The 17,211-nt window shown below is 43.2% G+C and overlaps 1 protein-coding gene across 1 annotated transcript in view; it reads left to right on the top strand.

The window, feature by feature from the left end:
• Nucleotides 1-2,470: 2,470 nt before the first annotated feature.
• Nucleotides 2,471-17,211, top strand: part of FANCC (FA complementation group C) — a 212,984-nt gene continuing 198,243 nt past the window's right edge. The window contains exon 1 of the mRNA XM_056127708.1: nt 2,471-2,524. The gene's annotated coding sequence lies outside the window, so the exon portion shown is untranslated. The remainder of the gene's footprint in view (nt 2,525-17,211) is intronic.

Below are 17,211 nucleotides of genomic sequence, written 5' to 3'. Positions count from 1 at the left end.
CCCTTTCCCCAACCCGACACGCCCACAACAAATTTATGTCAAAAAACGGATTGTCCACCCTCCCCCCACACCCAGTAACAGAAAGAAGTATTTTTTTCTCAGGAGGCTTTCAGGGATTTTACAAAGTGATTCCCTTACTACTGCTTAAAATACTAGCAGGATGGTGCTACATTTATGGATACCAGATAAAATTGTTTATAAATCTTCTAACATTTATCATTTTTTTCTTTTGGGGTTTTGGGCCACATCCAGCAGTGCTCAGGGAACATTCCAGGGGACAGGGTTGGGGGGCCATCTGGGATATTTGGGACTGAATCCAGTTCAGCAATGTGCAAAGCAAGTGCCTTACCGGCTGTACTATAATTCCAATCTCTCAAATTTAAATTTGAGGATTTACTATAAATGTTAACCACTTATATCTAAACTAGGTATAAATCTGATGTCCTTTCTCAAGTGCAAATCTGAAATGGCTTGGAAACAGCTGAATTAAAAAGACAAAAACTAGGGCTGCAGTGATAGCACAGTGGGTAGGGCATTTGCCTTGCATAAGTCCAACCTGGGTTCAATCCCTGGCATCCTATATGGTCCCCTGAATACCGCCAGAAGTAATTCCTGAGTGCAGAGCCAGGAGTAATCCCCGAGCAACACCAGATGGACCCAAAAAGCAAAAAATAAAAATAAAAAGACATAAACTGCATGTGACAAATGCCAATTTTTTTTTTAAGGCTTTTGGGTCATACCTGGGGAAGCTTGGGTGTTATTCCTAGCATTGTTAGCAAATGCCCTACCCGCTATATTATCACTCTAGCCACCCCCCCACCCCATGCTTTAACAACTACAAATGATGAAATGATTTTAGTGTTATGAATGATTTTTAGCAAACTTAAAAGTACCTGAATACTAAAATTTTTTTCTTTATGCACACCGATGTTCACTGTAGCATTTAGGTTAATGGCCAGGTTATCTAAAATACTTGATGACAAATAAATGACAAGAAATTGTGAGATTACACACACACACACACACACACACACGCAGAGGATTACACAAATGTAATAAAGGTGAAACCCTGCAGTTTGTTATAATATAGTAACTACACAGACTATGCCTGAGTATGTATCGGGTTAGAACCAAAGCATCTCTCTGAGGGATAGGAGCCCGAGAGACAGGCTAGAGACAGTGCAGTGAGTAGCACCCGCCTCGCACTGCTGACCTGAGCTTGATCCGCACCACATATGGTCTGCACGGTCCCAGAGGTGACCCCCGAGTGCAGAGGCTGGGCCAAGCCCTGCAAACAACAGAATGTCGCCCCCCCCCAATCAAGAAAACAAAAGAGGAATAGCAGAAGTGTTCAACTGGTGGGGAACATTGAACCTCGAGTTCCTAATAGATAGGTTGGGTTTTTTTTCCTTTTTTATCTTCTTTTAATTTCAAACAAATCGTTTGGAGGTATGAGCAGCTCTGTTCTGCGTGTTCATGACTCGAGGGGTCCACTGGCCCAGCCTGGCACAGCCCCGAGGAGGCGGGAGGGGCGGGGGGTGTCCCACGCCTACCTCCATGCAAGAGACGGCTTGGCCCTACTTCCAGGGCAGGCTGCAAAGAAGTGGAAAAACCAGCTCGGAGGGGTGCTGGCCTGTGAAGGACACGACTTCTAACGCACGCCAAGACTGTTCAAAACTGGGTCCTGGGAGCAGCCCGGTTCGGGACTCAGCAGGGTCCTCGGCCAGCTCCTCCCTCGGCCGCGCTGCAGGTGCCGACCAGCTCTCCTCAGCAAAGAGCCACCTGACAGGGACAGACCTTCTGCAGCTTCGAGTCATTTCAAGAAAAAAAAAAAAAAAGGCCAGTATCGACTGTGCCGCCACGGGCCTCCAGGCCCGTCAAGCGGCATCGGAGAAACCACCTCAACTCTCAGTCCCGGCCTGCACCCGCCGCGCTACGGGAGGCTCGAGGCGTTCTGATGCCGCGCACACGCCACAGGCGCTCCTCAGAGCAGCCTGGAAACTTCCCGAAGGGCACGCGGGCTCACGAGGGCAGCGCTGCTCCGCCCGTGCCGCGGACACCCGGGTCTGGGCCGCCGCGCCTGTGATCACGTCTGCAAGGCCCACGGCCCGCCCGCCGGCCCCGACACCCTCGCCGTACACCGGGCGGACGTACGTGCGAACGGACGCGGGGCTGCGTGCGCTGCGCCGCCGACCGGCCGGCCACCTCCGCCCGCGAGGCCCCGTCCCGGCGTGCACCGCGCGCGGCCCACCGCGCCGCCGACCGGCCGCCCCGCCCGCGAGGCCCCCTCCCGGCGTGCACCGCGCGCGACCGGCCGCCGCTCCCCCCCCCCCCCCGCCTCCCGCGAGGCCCCGTCCCGGCGTGCACCGCGCGCGGCCCACAGCGGGGCGACCGCGGGAAATTCCAAAGCGGCGGAGACAAAGCCGAAGCCCGTCAGGCCAGAGTCTGTGGCCACGGAGCGCACGCTGCCGTCTTCTTTCCGCCTCTGCCCAACTGCTGCAGCAGCGCTGTCGCGGGCCTTCCGGTAAGCGGGAAGCCGCCAGAGCAGAGCGAAGCGACAGCTTCCCGGGGACGACACGTCGGGCGGGGCGGGGGCGAGGGGCAGAGAGGGTGCAGGAAAGACTCGCGAGAACGGAAGGCGGGAGCCGCGCGAGGGGGCGCCGCTCTGTGTGGGGCGGCGCGAGAGGGCGTGGCCTCGCGGCGAGGGGGCGTGGCCGGGACGCCGAAGTGTACTCTAGCGGCGAGGGGCGTGGCCCCGGCGAGGGGCGTGGCCGGGACGAGGGGCGTGGCCGGGACGCTGAAGTGTGCTCTAGCGGCGAGGGGCGTGGCCCGGACGAGGGGCGTGGCCGGGACGCTGACGTGTGCTCTAGCGACGAGGGGCGTGGCCCGGGCGAGGGGCGTGGCCGGGACGCTAAAGTGTGCTCTAGCGGCGAGGGGCGTGGCCCGGGCGAGGGGCGTGGCCGGGACGCTGAAGTGCGCGCTAGCGGCGAGGGGCGTGGCCTTCCGGAGCCGGGGCCGGCGTCTCCTAGCTGTGGGTGTCTGGGTCTGTTTTTGTCCTTGGGGCGCCGATGTGTCCGTGTTTTTAAAGCGGAGAAGCAACGGTGGATTCTGCGCGTCGGAAGCGGGACCGGAGGAGGGTTCCAGTGAGGGTGGTCTGCTGCTGTTCTTGCTGGACCACGGCCACAGCGCTTTGGAAGCCTCCTTGGGCGGGTGGTGCCGATTGCTCCGCAGTGATACGGGCACGTTCCTACTCACGAGCCCTCAGTGGTAACGCTTGGGGCTTTCAACGTGAGCTTAAGTGCCATGATATCCGTCCGCTTTCCTTGGTTGCTCTGTCTGGTGACAGGCGGTGGGGGCAGCGGTGCTCCCAAGTCCCAAGGGCTTGCAGGCGCTAGCCGCCTTGATGCCTGTGGCCACACCCAGGTGTGACAGAAGAATGAACAGGTGCCCGGGCCGGCTGTGCTTGCACCCTCCTGCGCTCAGGGTTTGCACGCTTGTGCTCTCTGATCTCAGTGCTCTCCCTCCCTGGCTTGTACTCACAGTCTATCGCAAATGCCAGCTCTGTTGTGGGGTGCGGGAGTCCCAGGAGGGAGAGTTGCTCTGTGTGTGTGTGTGTCTGTGTGGTTTGTAGGTGTGTGTGGTCTGAGGGGGTTTCCAGGTATGTGTGTGCGTGCCTTGAGTTTACGGTGTGCGTGTTTATCTGTCTAAGGGGTTTCTCGTGTGTGTTTTGTGTGTGTGTGCGCGAGCGCGTGCGTGCGGCTGAGGTGTTTCCAGGAGTGTGAGTGTGTAATCCAATGTGAAACTGTTGGAAAGCTTCTGTATTCTAACATTCTAATGTGTGTCCCATTTAGTACACCTTAAGAGTAGTATGATGGATTTGTGAAACGAGCAGAGCACCAAATATTTAGTATTTATGAATATTACTTTCAGAGATCATGTAGCTCAGAGCGTTTTCTCATTTTACCTTAGCTCTGAGAGTAGGGCAAAGGAAAGTCTACAAATGGTAGACTGTGTTGAGGCAATTTATTTCTTAGGCTTAGATAGAAATCATGCTCTTGTGACTTTATTCATTAAACTTAAAATGATGTTTTAGTCTTATGTGCTATACCATGGCACTCACACATAACATATACAAAAACAGGAAAGATTGCATGAAAAAAATTTGCTTTTATTTTATATCAAGGTTTATTGTTGCATGGTGCTGTGAGGATTGGTTCATGTGTTCAATCCACTGGGACTGGAACTCGTGAAATCACTTGTGAGGATGTTATTTAATAAATAACATTTATTAAAAATAGGTTCATTTGTTTTTGTATGTCAAAGACGTCTTTCCCTATGGTAAAAGTTTAGATCCTGGGTGTTTGTTTGTTTTTTTTGTTTTTTAGAATTTGGGCTAATACTTCAGTATGTATTTTTTAAAAATTTTCTTTCATTCTTTTTTAATAAAGGATAGGTAAACTTTATATTCCAAAATTTTGAACTTGGTTGTTTTGGCTAGAAGTGAAAGATGTGTTGCTGCATCTATGTGAAATGAATAAACATTTTGACTTATTTTTTTAAATCTTCTTTTGGGGGGTAAGATGCTGTAGGATAACAGTGGTTTGTCTTTTCTCCCTTGCTGCAGGGAGCTTAGGTTATTGGGTTATACCTGTCAACAGTGCTCTTGAGGCACACCCATTCCTCTGTGTTTATCTTTAAGCTCTTCTCTGTGCTCTGATTCCCCAACCAGTTAATCACCTTTATCCCCAAATCAGACCCTATAATTTATAAGGTCAGATTCTTCTAAGGACTCAGAATTCTGTACTTGTAAGTGAAATATTGCTTTTCTTCTTCCCTTATGTCCTTCGCATAGTTTACTTCAGAGCAATGCCCTTTTTGTATAGACACGGGAAGACAGTTAATGCTATGCTTTTGTAACTTGGAAGTTAATTGACTCAGAATAATAGTCACTCCCAGATTTCTGTCATATTTACTCAACTTAAGCCTCAGTTGCCCTTACTTCCTAGTACCCCAAAAGAGTGTTTCGACAAAGGGACTGAGTGGACCCAGGGCAAGCGGTGAGCTACCCTGGCATTGAAATGGGCCAGGATAAGTGTCATAATACTTAACTATAAGAGCATGGTCATGGACAAATTCTGTCATGATCCAGAGAGAAACAACTGGACGAGGACCCTGCTGGATTAGGAAGGACTATCTGGCCTGAGCACTGTAGTCTGGGATCCCAGATGTTTCCAGGAGAGTCATCCTGTAAGCTTAATGTTTCCCTTACTGTGTCCATATAAAATGACTAGAAAGATTATTAAAAAGTAAACTTAAGGTGACTGTTTAAATGGTTATGGAAAGGAGAAGTATATCCTTAGATGACATTCCACCTTGAGTGATCTCCCAGGAAGGATCTTTGTCTTAGAAGAATTCCCCCAACCCCCACCAGGAAGGGCTTTACTATGTTTATTTTATAGTCTCTGGGTCTTGGCTGTTGATGGGGTTACCCGGCAGTTGGTGGGTGTAACTCTAGCTACTGAAAGATAGGGGATCTAGGTGGAGGAGGCCCAGTCCTGATCTGAGGAGGCTTGGAGATTTCAGCCCCAGGTCCCACACACCTGGGTTGTTTTGCCGGTTCCTTTATGTGTAAGGCTTGTCTTAGCATGTGGAGAGTGGTTTCAGCATGGCTGCGGCTGGGTCCTGTAGGTCTTCAGCTGCTGGGCTCTGCTCAATAATATTTGTCAATAATACCTCAATTTCACATTGCTTTATTTCACTTTGGTTTCTGGGATACACCTAGTAGTGCACAGGGCTTACTCTTGGATCTGTGCTCAGGGATCATTCCTGGCAGTGCTGGAGGTAAAACCAGGGTCTGCCACATGCAAGGCAAATCCCTACTGTCTGTGCAATCTATCTCTCTGTCCATGTAATTTAATATTTTTAAATAATTAATGAAATCATCCTGTCAACACAGAAATCATGAAACAGTTTGCTGTTTCTGATCAAGTAAAAGTTAACCTCCCAAAGACCTGCCCTATGGTCACCATTTTGTCTCAAGAAAAGAAAGAAAATCCTAGAAAAACTCAAATTCTTTTTAAGTGAAACAAATCAGACTTAAATTCTTTTCAAATTAAAAAGATTCAGTACAGAGTTAAGGTAAAGGCCCTCCCGTTGATCGTCGATTTGCTCGAGCGGGCCCAGTAACGTCTCCATTGGAGACTTTGTTGTTACTGTGTCTGGCATATCGAATACTCTCGGTAGCTTGCCGGGCTCTCCGAGAGGGGCGGAGGAATCGAACTCGGGTCGGCCATGTTGGCCGCTTGTAAGGCGAACGCCCTACCCGTTCGCCTTACAAGCGACGTTACTGGGCCCGCTCGAGCAAATCCACGATCAACGGGGAGGGCCTTTACCTTTACCTTTACCTTTACCAGTACAGAGTTAGGCATCATGATCAGTGCAACACACACTTATAGAAGGAAACAAAGATACCAGGAACTTTCATATAATGAAACAAATTGCTAGCTTGTAATATCTCATGAGGCCAGAGTACACATTTTTTCTCTATAAAACCCTGTCTTTGATCAGGAGCACAAAACAAAAACAAAGAATGTCACTACTTTAACAACCATAACACCTATTTAAGTATATAACAGTACTTCATGTAAAGTATATTTATGTTTGTTATTGCTAGCAGAAGCTGGACAATTTCTTTTAAAAGCACTAATTTTTAAAAACATTTATCTGCAAGTGTTTCACTAGCTTTGCTAAACTTGTTTGTGTAATGACTAGGAAATTTAATAGTGTTGGCCAAAATCAGAAAGATTGTCTTTTGAATAACCAATGTTGTAAAAAATAATGCAATTAAATAAAATGTAATATTACTCTACACTAATTGTCATTTGTTGAGGTGGTTTCTCTAATGCCGCTTGACGGGCATGTAGGCCTGTGGCGGCACAGTCGATACTGGCCTTTTTTCTTGAAATGACTATAAAACCAAGCTCCCGGAAGCACGCGACTGCATTCGTGGCCACGTGACCTCTTATTGTCGAGTTCTCACTCTCAGATACCTGGCAAGCTACCGAGAGTATCTTGCCCACATATATGCTTGACTGGGAACACTTGTAAAGGTGATTGGAGGCTGCCCCAAAAGTCTCCATCCCTCTCTGAGAGCCTGGCAAGCTACTGAGAGTATCCCACTTGCACGGCAATGCCTGGCAAGCTACCCGTGGCGTACTCGATATGCCAAAAGCAGTAACAGTGATGGTCCTCATTCCCCTGACCCTGAAAGAGCCCCCAATATGTCATTGGGCTACACTAGCACTTGACAGGGACGAATGGAGACGTTACTGGAGCCTGCTCGAGCAAATCGATGAACAATGGGGTGATAGTGATAGTGATAGACAAGTAATGAGTTGTAACTTGTCTAACCACCAAGTTTGCCTGTTTCATTTTTACATACTCTTGAAACTGTGGCCACAGTTAATCAACACATATATTACCCCCTTCCCCCTCACACCCAGTTTCTTTAGTGCTCCTTTTTCATCTGCTTTCTGTTCCATTCTGCCCACTATCTCCCCATCTACCTCCACAGTCACATATCAGGTTTTTGTTGCTATAAGTTAAATCACATTGTGTACAAGTAGAATTAGTTTTCACACTTTTTGGATTATACTTGGTTTATACCTGGTGGTGCTCAGGTATTAGTCCTGGCTCTGTATTCAAGGATCACTCTCGTGTATGCGTAGGGATCTTAACATATGTGGTGCTGGGGATCAAACCAAGGTCAGCTATGTGCAAGACAAGCATTCTGCACTTGCGCTATCTCTCCAGCTCCTCTTTTTTTTTTTTTTTAAAAAAAGAAACATTTTACTTAAGATGTTGTTTTGAGAATTTTTCATGTTGTAGCATGTTAAAAGTTCATTCCTTTTCAATGTGTTGTAAGAGAAATTTACTTAATCAAGCACACAAAAATAGACTTGGGGAAACAGGAGGTTTATTTACACTTGCTGGTAGAGGCCTGTATGGTAGCTATTCACAGCATCTGAGAGTATTTGCAGATGTCAGTCTTTGAAAAGAACATTTATGTAGAAGATCAGCAGGTCATGGGCTTTTTATTTAGCATGAGACAGAAAAGCAAGGACATTGGAGTTTCAGTATACATAAAGTACAGCAATGATGTCAGGGTTACATCATGCTGTACCTACAGCAATGAAGGAGTGACATGGCATCAAGTACTGTAGTGATATTGGGGTTACATCATGGCATCAAGTACAACAATGATGTCAGTGTTGCATCATGCCATCAAGTACAGCAGTGGCGGGGTGACATCATGGCATCAAATACAGCAATGGCGTTGGTGTTACATTGTGGTATCAGGTACAGCAATGACATTTGGATTAAAGTATAGCAAGAATGTCACAGTTAAGAACTTACATCATAAGAGAAAGGCTTTTACATCAAGCAGAGTTGGTTCCACACCCCCCACCCCCAACTTCTTTTGGTTGCTTGGTTTATTTCTAACATTGCTTTGGTGTTTTGTACTTTTCAAATTATTTTTTATGTTTTATTTACTAACCTTCTTAAATTTAATTTTTTTTAGAGAGCAGTGCTGGGAATTGAACCCATAGCCTCACACTTGCAGGGCTGGTTTTCACCAGAGAGCCAAATATTCCCTAGTACCCTCCAAACTCTTTTTTTTAAGGAGGTGCCCCCCCTCCACCCGTATGGGGCACACTCACTGGTGCTCATGGTTTCTGGCTCTGTGCTTAGGGACCACTCCTAGTGAGGTTTAGGAGAGCAAAGGTGGTGCTGAGAATCTTAACTGGGATTGGCCACATTCAAGGCAAGTGCATATACTTTCTATTATCTCTCTGGTCCCAAATTATTCTTATATGTGTATTGTATGGGAACTTTATAGTAATCATATGTTGTAAATGAGAGATAGGGATTTTTGTAAAAGGGAAATCAAATGAAGTCTTTAAAAACAATAATTTGGGCTGCCCTTCCAGTAATGAACTTACTTCCTCCATCAGGTGTGTGAATCGCCCTGGCTGGTGACCCATTCCCCCCACCTCAACCCCAGCCCGGTACCCCAAGGCAAGCTCCTCCCAGTATCTCATGTGACCCACAGCCCCCTGCAAATTGCTGCCCCTTCAGCACCGACCTTACTTCCTCCATCAGGTGTATGGACCCCTAGCATCGCCCCCCCCATGCCCCACCATCTACGCATCTGGCATACTCCTCAAACCCTTAAGCACAAAACCACATGGATACTAATGCATCTGCGCAAAGAAGTTATTTTGTTTGCACCCAAAATTTGACATATTACTTAACCCAAGTCTCATATATACCTATCAATAAGCCATACCAACACACAATGATAGCCCAGTTGCAGGGGCCAAAACATACAACAGGAGAAAAAAAAACCCAAACTGGAAAGAATTGGTAAAACAACGCAGAAACTCACCAAGCCTAATGATCAAAGTTGCTAGCCCAGATGAATCAAACAGTAACAATGAACTCTATAACCTCTCAGATAAGGAATTTAAAATCGTGCTTTTAAGGTTGTCTAAGGAGCTCAAAGAAGCAATGGAACACACTGCTGATAAAATACAAGAGGATATGAAAAGAGAGGTGAGGAAAATGCAAAGAAAAGTACAAGCAGAAATGACAGACCTAAAACTTTTCATAGGTGAAATGTAAAACTCAGTGTAAGGCCTCAGCAGCAGAGTAACAGCTGCTGAGGACAGAATCAGTGAGCTCCAAGATGAGATGCAGAGAATCTCCAGACAACAGCAGAAAATGGAAAAGAGACTCACAGTGAACAAAAAAATTGGGATGTCAAGGTGTCAAGAAAATTGGGATGAAGCCAAGAGGAATAATGTAAGAATCATTGGAGTCCCAGAGGGAAAGAAAGAAAACCCTGATGAAAAGAAACTGTCAGACTTCACTGCTAAGACATTCCTAGAGCTGAAGAGCACATGCTATCAGATCCAGGAGGCCCAAAGGGTACCAGCTAAAAGAAATCCAAATGAAAATACTCCAAGACACATCCTGATCAGAATGACAAAAACTATAGACAGATAAAATTCTGAAAACAGCAAGATTGAAGAAAGAAATTTCTTATAAAGGAGCATCTTTAAGATTCACTGAAGACCTATTTGATGAAACCCCAAGGGTCTGAAGACAGTGATGGAATATAGAGAACAAACTTAATGAAATAAATGCCTCACCTAGAATACTTTACCCAGCTAGCTCTTGTTCATATCAGAAGAAACAACACATGGCTTCACAGACGAACAATAACTCAGGAACTTCATAGCGTCAAAACCATGGCTATAAGAGCAACTAAATGGGCTACTTTAAGATAAGAAAGCTCCCCAGTTACACCAAACTTTGACAGAAAGATGGGATAAAACTCCATAACAATAATCTCTCTCAATGTCAATGGGTTAAAAGCACCTATTAAAAGACACAGAGCAACAGGATGGATTCGAAAACTGAACCTAACATTCTGCTGCCTGTAAGAAACACATCTGAACAGTCAGAGCAAACACAGACTCAAAGTGAAAGGATGGAAAACAAATCTACAAGCAAACAACTCCCTCAAAACAGCAGGCGTCGCCATACTAATATCAGACCACGTAGACTTCAGACAGAAGAATGTTACAAGAGACAGTGAAGGTCATTTCTCAGTGATCAAAGGATCTGTACACCAGAAAGAACTCACACTCCTAAATGTATATACACCTCACCAGGAACCAGCAAAATACTTAAATACTTAATACTTATTTTTCATAGACTTGAAAAATACACTGATAGCAACACAATAGTCATTGGAGATTTCAACACCACTCTATCACCTCTCAATAGATCAACAAGACTCAAGCTCAGCAAGGATATACTTTATCTGAGGGAATAAATGGAAGATAGGAATCTAGTAGATATAGGTAGGACATTTTATCCCCCAAAAGCTGAATACACATTCTTTTCAAGTGCACATGGGACATTCTCCAAAATAAATCACATGCTTGGCTCCAAAACATACCTCTATAAAATTCAGAGACTAGAAATTGTATCAAGATCTTTTCAGACTATGATGCACTGAAAATCGAAGTAAATCACACCCAGAAACAGAAACTCAAACCAAACACCTGGAAATTAAACGGCTTTCTACTGAATAATGAGTGACTTAGAAAGGAAATCAAAGAGGAAATCAAAAGATTCCTGGAAACAAATGAGAATGAAGGCACGAGTTACCAGATGTTAAGAGGAAAGTTTATAGCTCTACAAGCATTCCTCAGGAAGGAAGATTGAGCCTATATAAGTAACAACCTCACAGCTTAAGATCTTGGAGAATGACCAACAAAACAAGCCCAAACCAGACAGGAGGAAAGAAATAATGAAATTTAGAGCAGAAATGAATGACATGGAAACCAAAAGAACAATACGAAAGATCAGTGAAACCAAGAGCTCGTTCTTTGAGAAAATAAATTGATAAACTACTAGCAAGACTCACAAATAATGAGAGAGACCCCCTAATAAACAGAATTAGAAACAAAAAGGGAGACATCACAATAGAACCCACAGAAATTAAAAGAATAACCAGAGATTATTTTGAAAAACTTTATGCTACGAAATTAGACAACCTCAAAGACAGGGATAAATTCCTAGACTCCTATCATCTCTCAAAGCTGACCTAAAAAGTCTTGGAATACCTGAACAGCCCTATTACTATCAAAGAAATTGAAATAGTAATCAAAAGTCTCCCAAAAATCAAAAGCCCTGGCCCAAATGGACTCACTAGTGAATTCTTCCAAACCTTCAAAGAGGACCTAGTCCAATACTGTTCAAGCTTTTTCCAAGAAATTGAAGAAACAGAAACATTTCCAAAGTTTTTATGAGGCAAATACCATCCTCATATCAAAAGCAGACACTTCACACACAAAAAGGAGAATTACAGGCCAATATCCCTGATGAATTCAGATACAAATATCCTCAACAAAAATCTAGCAAATAGAATTGAACAACTCATCAAAAAAAAGATCATACACCATGACCAAGTAGATTTCATTCTGGGGATGCAAGGATGGTTTAACATTTGCCAGTCAATCAACATAATACACCATATCAATATAAGGAATGATAAAAACTATGTGATCATATCAATAGATGCAGAAAGGCATTTGACAAGATCCAGCACCCATTTATGATAGAAACACTCAGCAATATGGGAGTCAAAGGAACTTTCCTCAATACGTCAAAGCCAGCTACCACAAGCCCACAGCAAGCATTATTCTCAATGGGGAAAAACTAAAAGCCTTCCCTCTAATATCAGGAACAAAACAAGGTTGCCTACTCTTGCCCACTCTCACTCCTTCTATTCAATATAGTACTAGAAATACTTGCCATAGTGCTTAGGCAAGAAAAGGATATAAAAAGCATCCAGATAGGAAAGGAAGAAGTCAAACTATCGTTATTTGCAATGACATGATACTATATTTAGAGAACCCTTAAGGCTCTACAGAAAAACTCCTAAAATAATAGGTTTGTATAGCAAAGTGGCAGGTTACAAAATCAATATCTAAAGGTCCATGGCTTTCCTATACACAAATAATGAAAAAGAAGGAAGAGATATTAAAAAAAATCCCATTCACAATAGTGTCTCAGAAAATTAAGTACCTTGGAATTAGCTTAACTAAAGAGGTGAACGACATATACAAAGAACACTACAAAACACTACTTCAAGAAATAAAAGCAGACACTAGGAAATAGAGACACATCCCCTGCTCCTGGATTGGGAGGCTTAATATAGTCAAAATAGCAATACTCCCCAAAGCATTGTACAGATTCAATGCCGTCTCTATAAGGATACCCATGACATTTTTTCAAATAAATGACAAAACACTCCTGAAAATTATATGGAGTAATAAACTCCCACGAATAGCCAAAACAATCGTTGGGAAAAAGAAGATGGGTAGCATTACTTTCTCCAATCTCAAACTGTACTACAAAGGACTAGTAATTAAAACAGCATGGTATTGAAATAGAAACAGACTCGCAGACCAATGGGACAGAGTTGAATATTCTGACACAGCCTCTCAAGTATATGATTACTTGATCTTTGATAAAGGAGCAAGAAATGTGAATTGGAGCAAGAAAAACCTCTTCAACAAGGTGCTGGGAAAGCTGGACAGCTCCATGCAAAAGAATGAACTTAGACCTCTGTCTAATGCTACGCATAAAAGTCAGATCAAAAAAGTCATGGGTTAAAGACCTCAGTATCAGACCTGAATTCATGAGGTACCTGGAGGAAAATGTAGGCAGAATCCTCCATGATATTGATATGCTAAAGGCAGCTTCAAGGATGAAACGTCACTGACCAAGCAAGTGGAAACAAATACAAACAAATGGGACTACATTAAACTAAGAAGCTTCTGAACCTCAAAAGAAACAGTGACTAAAATGCAGGAAGAGCCCGTGGAATGGGAAAAAATATTTACCTAATATCCATCAGATAGGGGCTTAATATCTAGCCCCAATCTATATACAAGATATACGAGACTGGTAAAACTTTACAAGAAAAAAAACCTCCAACCCCATCAGAAAATGGGGAGAGGAAATGAACAGAAGCTTCCTCAAAAAAAAAAAAAAGAAATTCAGATGAACAGAAGGCACATGAAAAATGCTCTACATTGCTAATCATCAGGGAGATGCAAATCAAAACAACAGTAAGGTATCATCTTATACCGCAGAAACTGGCACACATTAATAAGACCAAGAACAACCAGTGCTGGTGTGGATGCAGGGACAAAGAGACTCTCATTCATTGTTGATGGGAATGCTGACTGGTCCAGCCTTTTTGGAAAACAATATGGCATTCCTCCAAAAATTAGAAATTGAGCTTTCGTATGACCCAGCAATACCACTTCTGGGAATATATCCCAGAGTTGCAAAAGAAACACAGTAGAAATGACATCTGCTCCTGTATGTTCATTGCAGCACTGTTCCCAATAGCCAGAATCTGGAAAAAACTTGAGTGCCTGAGAACAGATGACTGGTTAAAGAAACCTTGTACATCTACCCGATGAAATACTATGCAACTGTTAGAAGAGATGAAATCATGAAATTTGCATAGAAGTGGATGGACATGGAGAGTATCATGCTGACTGAAATTAGTGAGAAAGTGAGGGACAGACATAGAAAAACTGCACTCATTTGTGGAATATAAAGTAGCATAATATGAGACTAACATTTAAGGATAGTAGAGATAAGGGCCAGGAGTATCACGCCACAGTTTGGAAGCCGGCCCCATGTGCTGGGGGAAAAAGCAGTTGGGATGGAGAAGAAACCACTAAGTAAATAATGACTGGAGGGATTCGCCTGGGATGAGAGACATGTGCTGAAAGTAGACCAAAGACCAAACGTGATGGCCTCTTTGTATCTGTATTGCAAATTATAATGCCCAAAATTAGAGAGAAGGATTGTACCTGCCACAGAGGCAGGGGGTAGGATGGGGTGGAGGTGGCGGAAGGGACACAGGGAACAATGGTGGTGGAAAATGTGCACTAGTGGAGGGATGGGTGCTCAAGCATTGTATAACTGAAAGGTAATCATGCAAGTTTGTAACTGTATCTCATGGTGATCCAATAAAATGTATTTTTTTTAAAAAAACAATAATTTGAACTGGGATTATGGAATGAGTTTGGAGAGATTGCCCAAAAAATCACTTAACAAATAAGGAACAATTTAGGTTACTTCTATTTGTGCAACATTGTATTATATCTTTGTAATGTTTGCTTTGGGGTCAGACCCAGAGATGCGCAGGGCTTACTTCTGGCTCTCTGCTCAGGGATCACTATTGGCAGGGCTCAGGGGACCATGTGGAGTGCCAGGGATCGAACCCGGGTCAGCTGTGTGAAAGCCCTAACAGCTGTACTCGCTCTCAGGCCTGAAAGGGTTCCTCATTATTATAGCATGGTGACCTTGTATTTATTGATAGAGCCAAGCATTCAGGGCACAACGGCTTTTAGCAAAATATGTTGTCACCTTCAGTGATCATTCCTCTTTGAGATGTTTACAGACAAGGAGCTGAGATTGTGGCAGTGTTGACTGTTTAGCCAGGAGACTCTGGTTTAGTGCGCTGTCTATTGTCCTTCAGCCTCCAGTTCAGTGGCAGAAGGGTCCTCTGAAAGCTCTTTTAATTATAATCAAGTTGTTGGCAGACCTTTTTCTCTTGTATTTTCTACTATAAATATAGAGGCACTAGAAGAAATGTCATTTTTGAATCCTGCCCAGCCAGTTACTCCTTGGCATGTAAACAAATTAGATCTGCAGTGTATATATATATTTCTTTTCCTCAAACACAATTTAAATTTCACAAACACAAATTGAGTCATTTTTCCAAGTGTTTGTGTATGAGTGGAAGTTTTTATCCCATCCTTCTCTAACCAGTGCCATAAACTTCTGAAGATTCACGGTATATTTCTTATTTGTTAATCTAGAGCAAAACTTTACTTTTAACTAAACTTTTAGCTATAGAGAGATACCAGATTCATTTTCATTGATCGTTACAACATGTTTGTACCAAACAGAACTTAAAAATGTGTAAAGGATTGCCTTGTTGTAAAGACATTATAGTTGTAAACACAAGTGCAGCTGTTACAAATTTAGTAAGACCTCAGATTAGACTATTTAAAATTTACTGAAGATGACATTCCAGACTCATTTTTTATAATATAAACACTCTGGTACATGCCTTTGAAATGAGTGGGATTGTTATTAATATTAATGCCACCAAATTCAAGTCTGGGAAGTAATTTCTTTTTGAGTTTTAACCCTTAATTTTGAAATAAAATTATTTGTTTCCTTTGATTGTTTATTTTTAATGTAAAAAATTTGATTCCATTGTTTTTGAATTATAGAAATGTGAAAGTACTCTATAGTACATTTTGTTTTTTCTTTGTGATCTTTTAAATGAGTTTGTTAGAGTAAAATTTGACAAAAAAATAGTTGTTAATAAATTCCAGTTGCATCGGTTAGTTACAAACATAAAAAACACTAAAGCTAGTAGAGATTTAAAATTAGTATTACTGTGACATTTTAGAATGCTGTATTTTGAAAAAGAGTTTTATTCTGAATGACCCTGAGCTTGTGTTTTGTTCTTCAGTCTTCTGTCAACCAGATCAGGCATTGATGCTCCTTTAGGATCATCAGAACTTTTCCTGGGATGACTGGTGCAGCGTTCTGTGTTTGCTGATCTCCATGAAATTCAATCATATGAAAGGGGCCTTTGGAAATGCTTTGAATGAACTAGGACACACAGTTTGGGGAACGGGTAGCCTTGATTTTTCATTTCTGTTTATTTTCTGGTACCTGCATTCAAAAAAGCTCTGTGTGCCTTTTTTTTGAAATTTTAAAGTTTAATTATTGTCTGGAGCCTCCCAAGTGGTGCTCAGGAGGACAGGCCCTTCCTTGTGACTCTTGGCCAGTTGGGCCATTGGCTCTGACTCACTGGGTGCCGCTTAAGCCCCACAATGCACAGGGGCCTCCGGAGATGCCCTCAGATGCTGGAGCTCCACAGGGAACCAGGACTGAACTGGGGTCCACTGCAATTTATCCCTCTCACCATCTTTCTAGGACCCTCAGATTTTGTTATGATTTACAAGAGTATAAATGTTTTTGTGCTTGAGGGGTAAAATGTTGCCTTGCCATGCTCACTGCCAAAGTGCGACTGTCCACCCACTAGTGCCAGTGGAATCCTTTCATCTTTCTTCACCCTCCCCACCCTCCCCATCTCAGCATTTCTGTGGCCAGAGTGAAAGAGATTGTTTTTTATTGAATATTGGTTATGCCTTTGCTTTGTTACTTTGCATAGCATATGTGAGTCTTTCTTTCTCTCTCTCTCTTTCTTTCTTTCTTTCTTTCTTTCTTTCTTTCTGTCTTGTGATACTTGTCTTTTTCTTTTTGGCTAAATTCTCTTAGCACTACTTCTTCCAATTCTGTCCAGGTTGCAGCAAAAAGTGGGATTTCATTTTTTCGGAGTAATATTCCATTGTGTCTATATATCGTGTGATTCATTGGTTTGTTTGTTTGTTTGTTTTTTGGTATTTGGTTGTTTGCAGATTTGACTGTTGTGAAAATGCAGTGAACACACATTTACTTCTATCCTTTGAACTAGTGTTTTGTGTTTCTCGGCATCTGTCTTGGAATGAAATTATTAGATGATAC

This window comes from Sorex fumeus, unplaced genomic scaffold (assembly GCF_029834395.1).
Source record: "Sorex fumeus unplaced genomic scaffold, SorFum_2.1 ptg000063l, whole genome shotgun sequence".
NCBI classification, from domain to species: domain Eukaryota; kingdom Metazoa; phylum Chordata; class Mammalia; order Eulipotyphla; family Soricidae; genus Sorex; species Sorex fumeus.
Note: the sequence above shows the minus strand (reverse complement) of the source record. Positions and strands in the feature narration are given on the sequence as shown.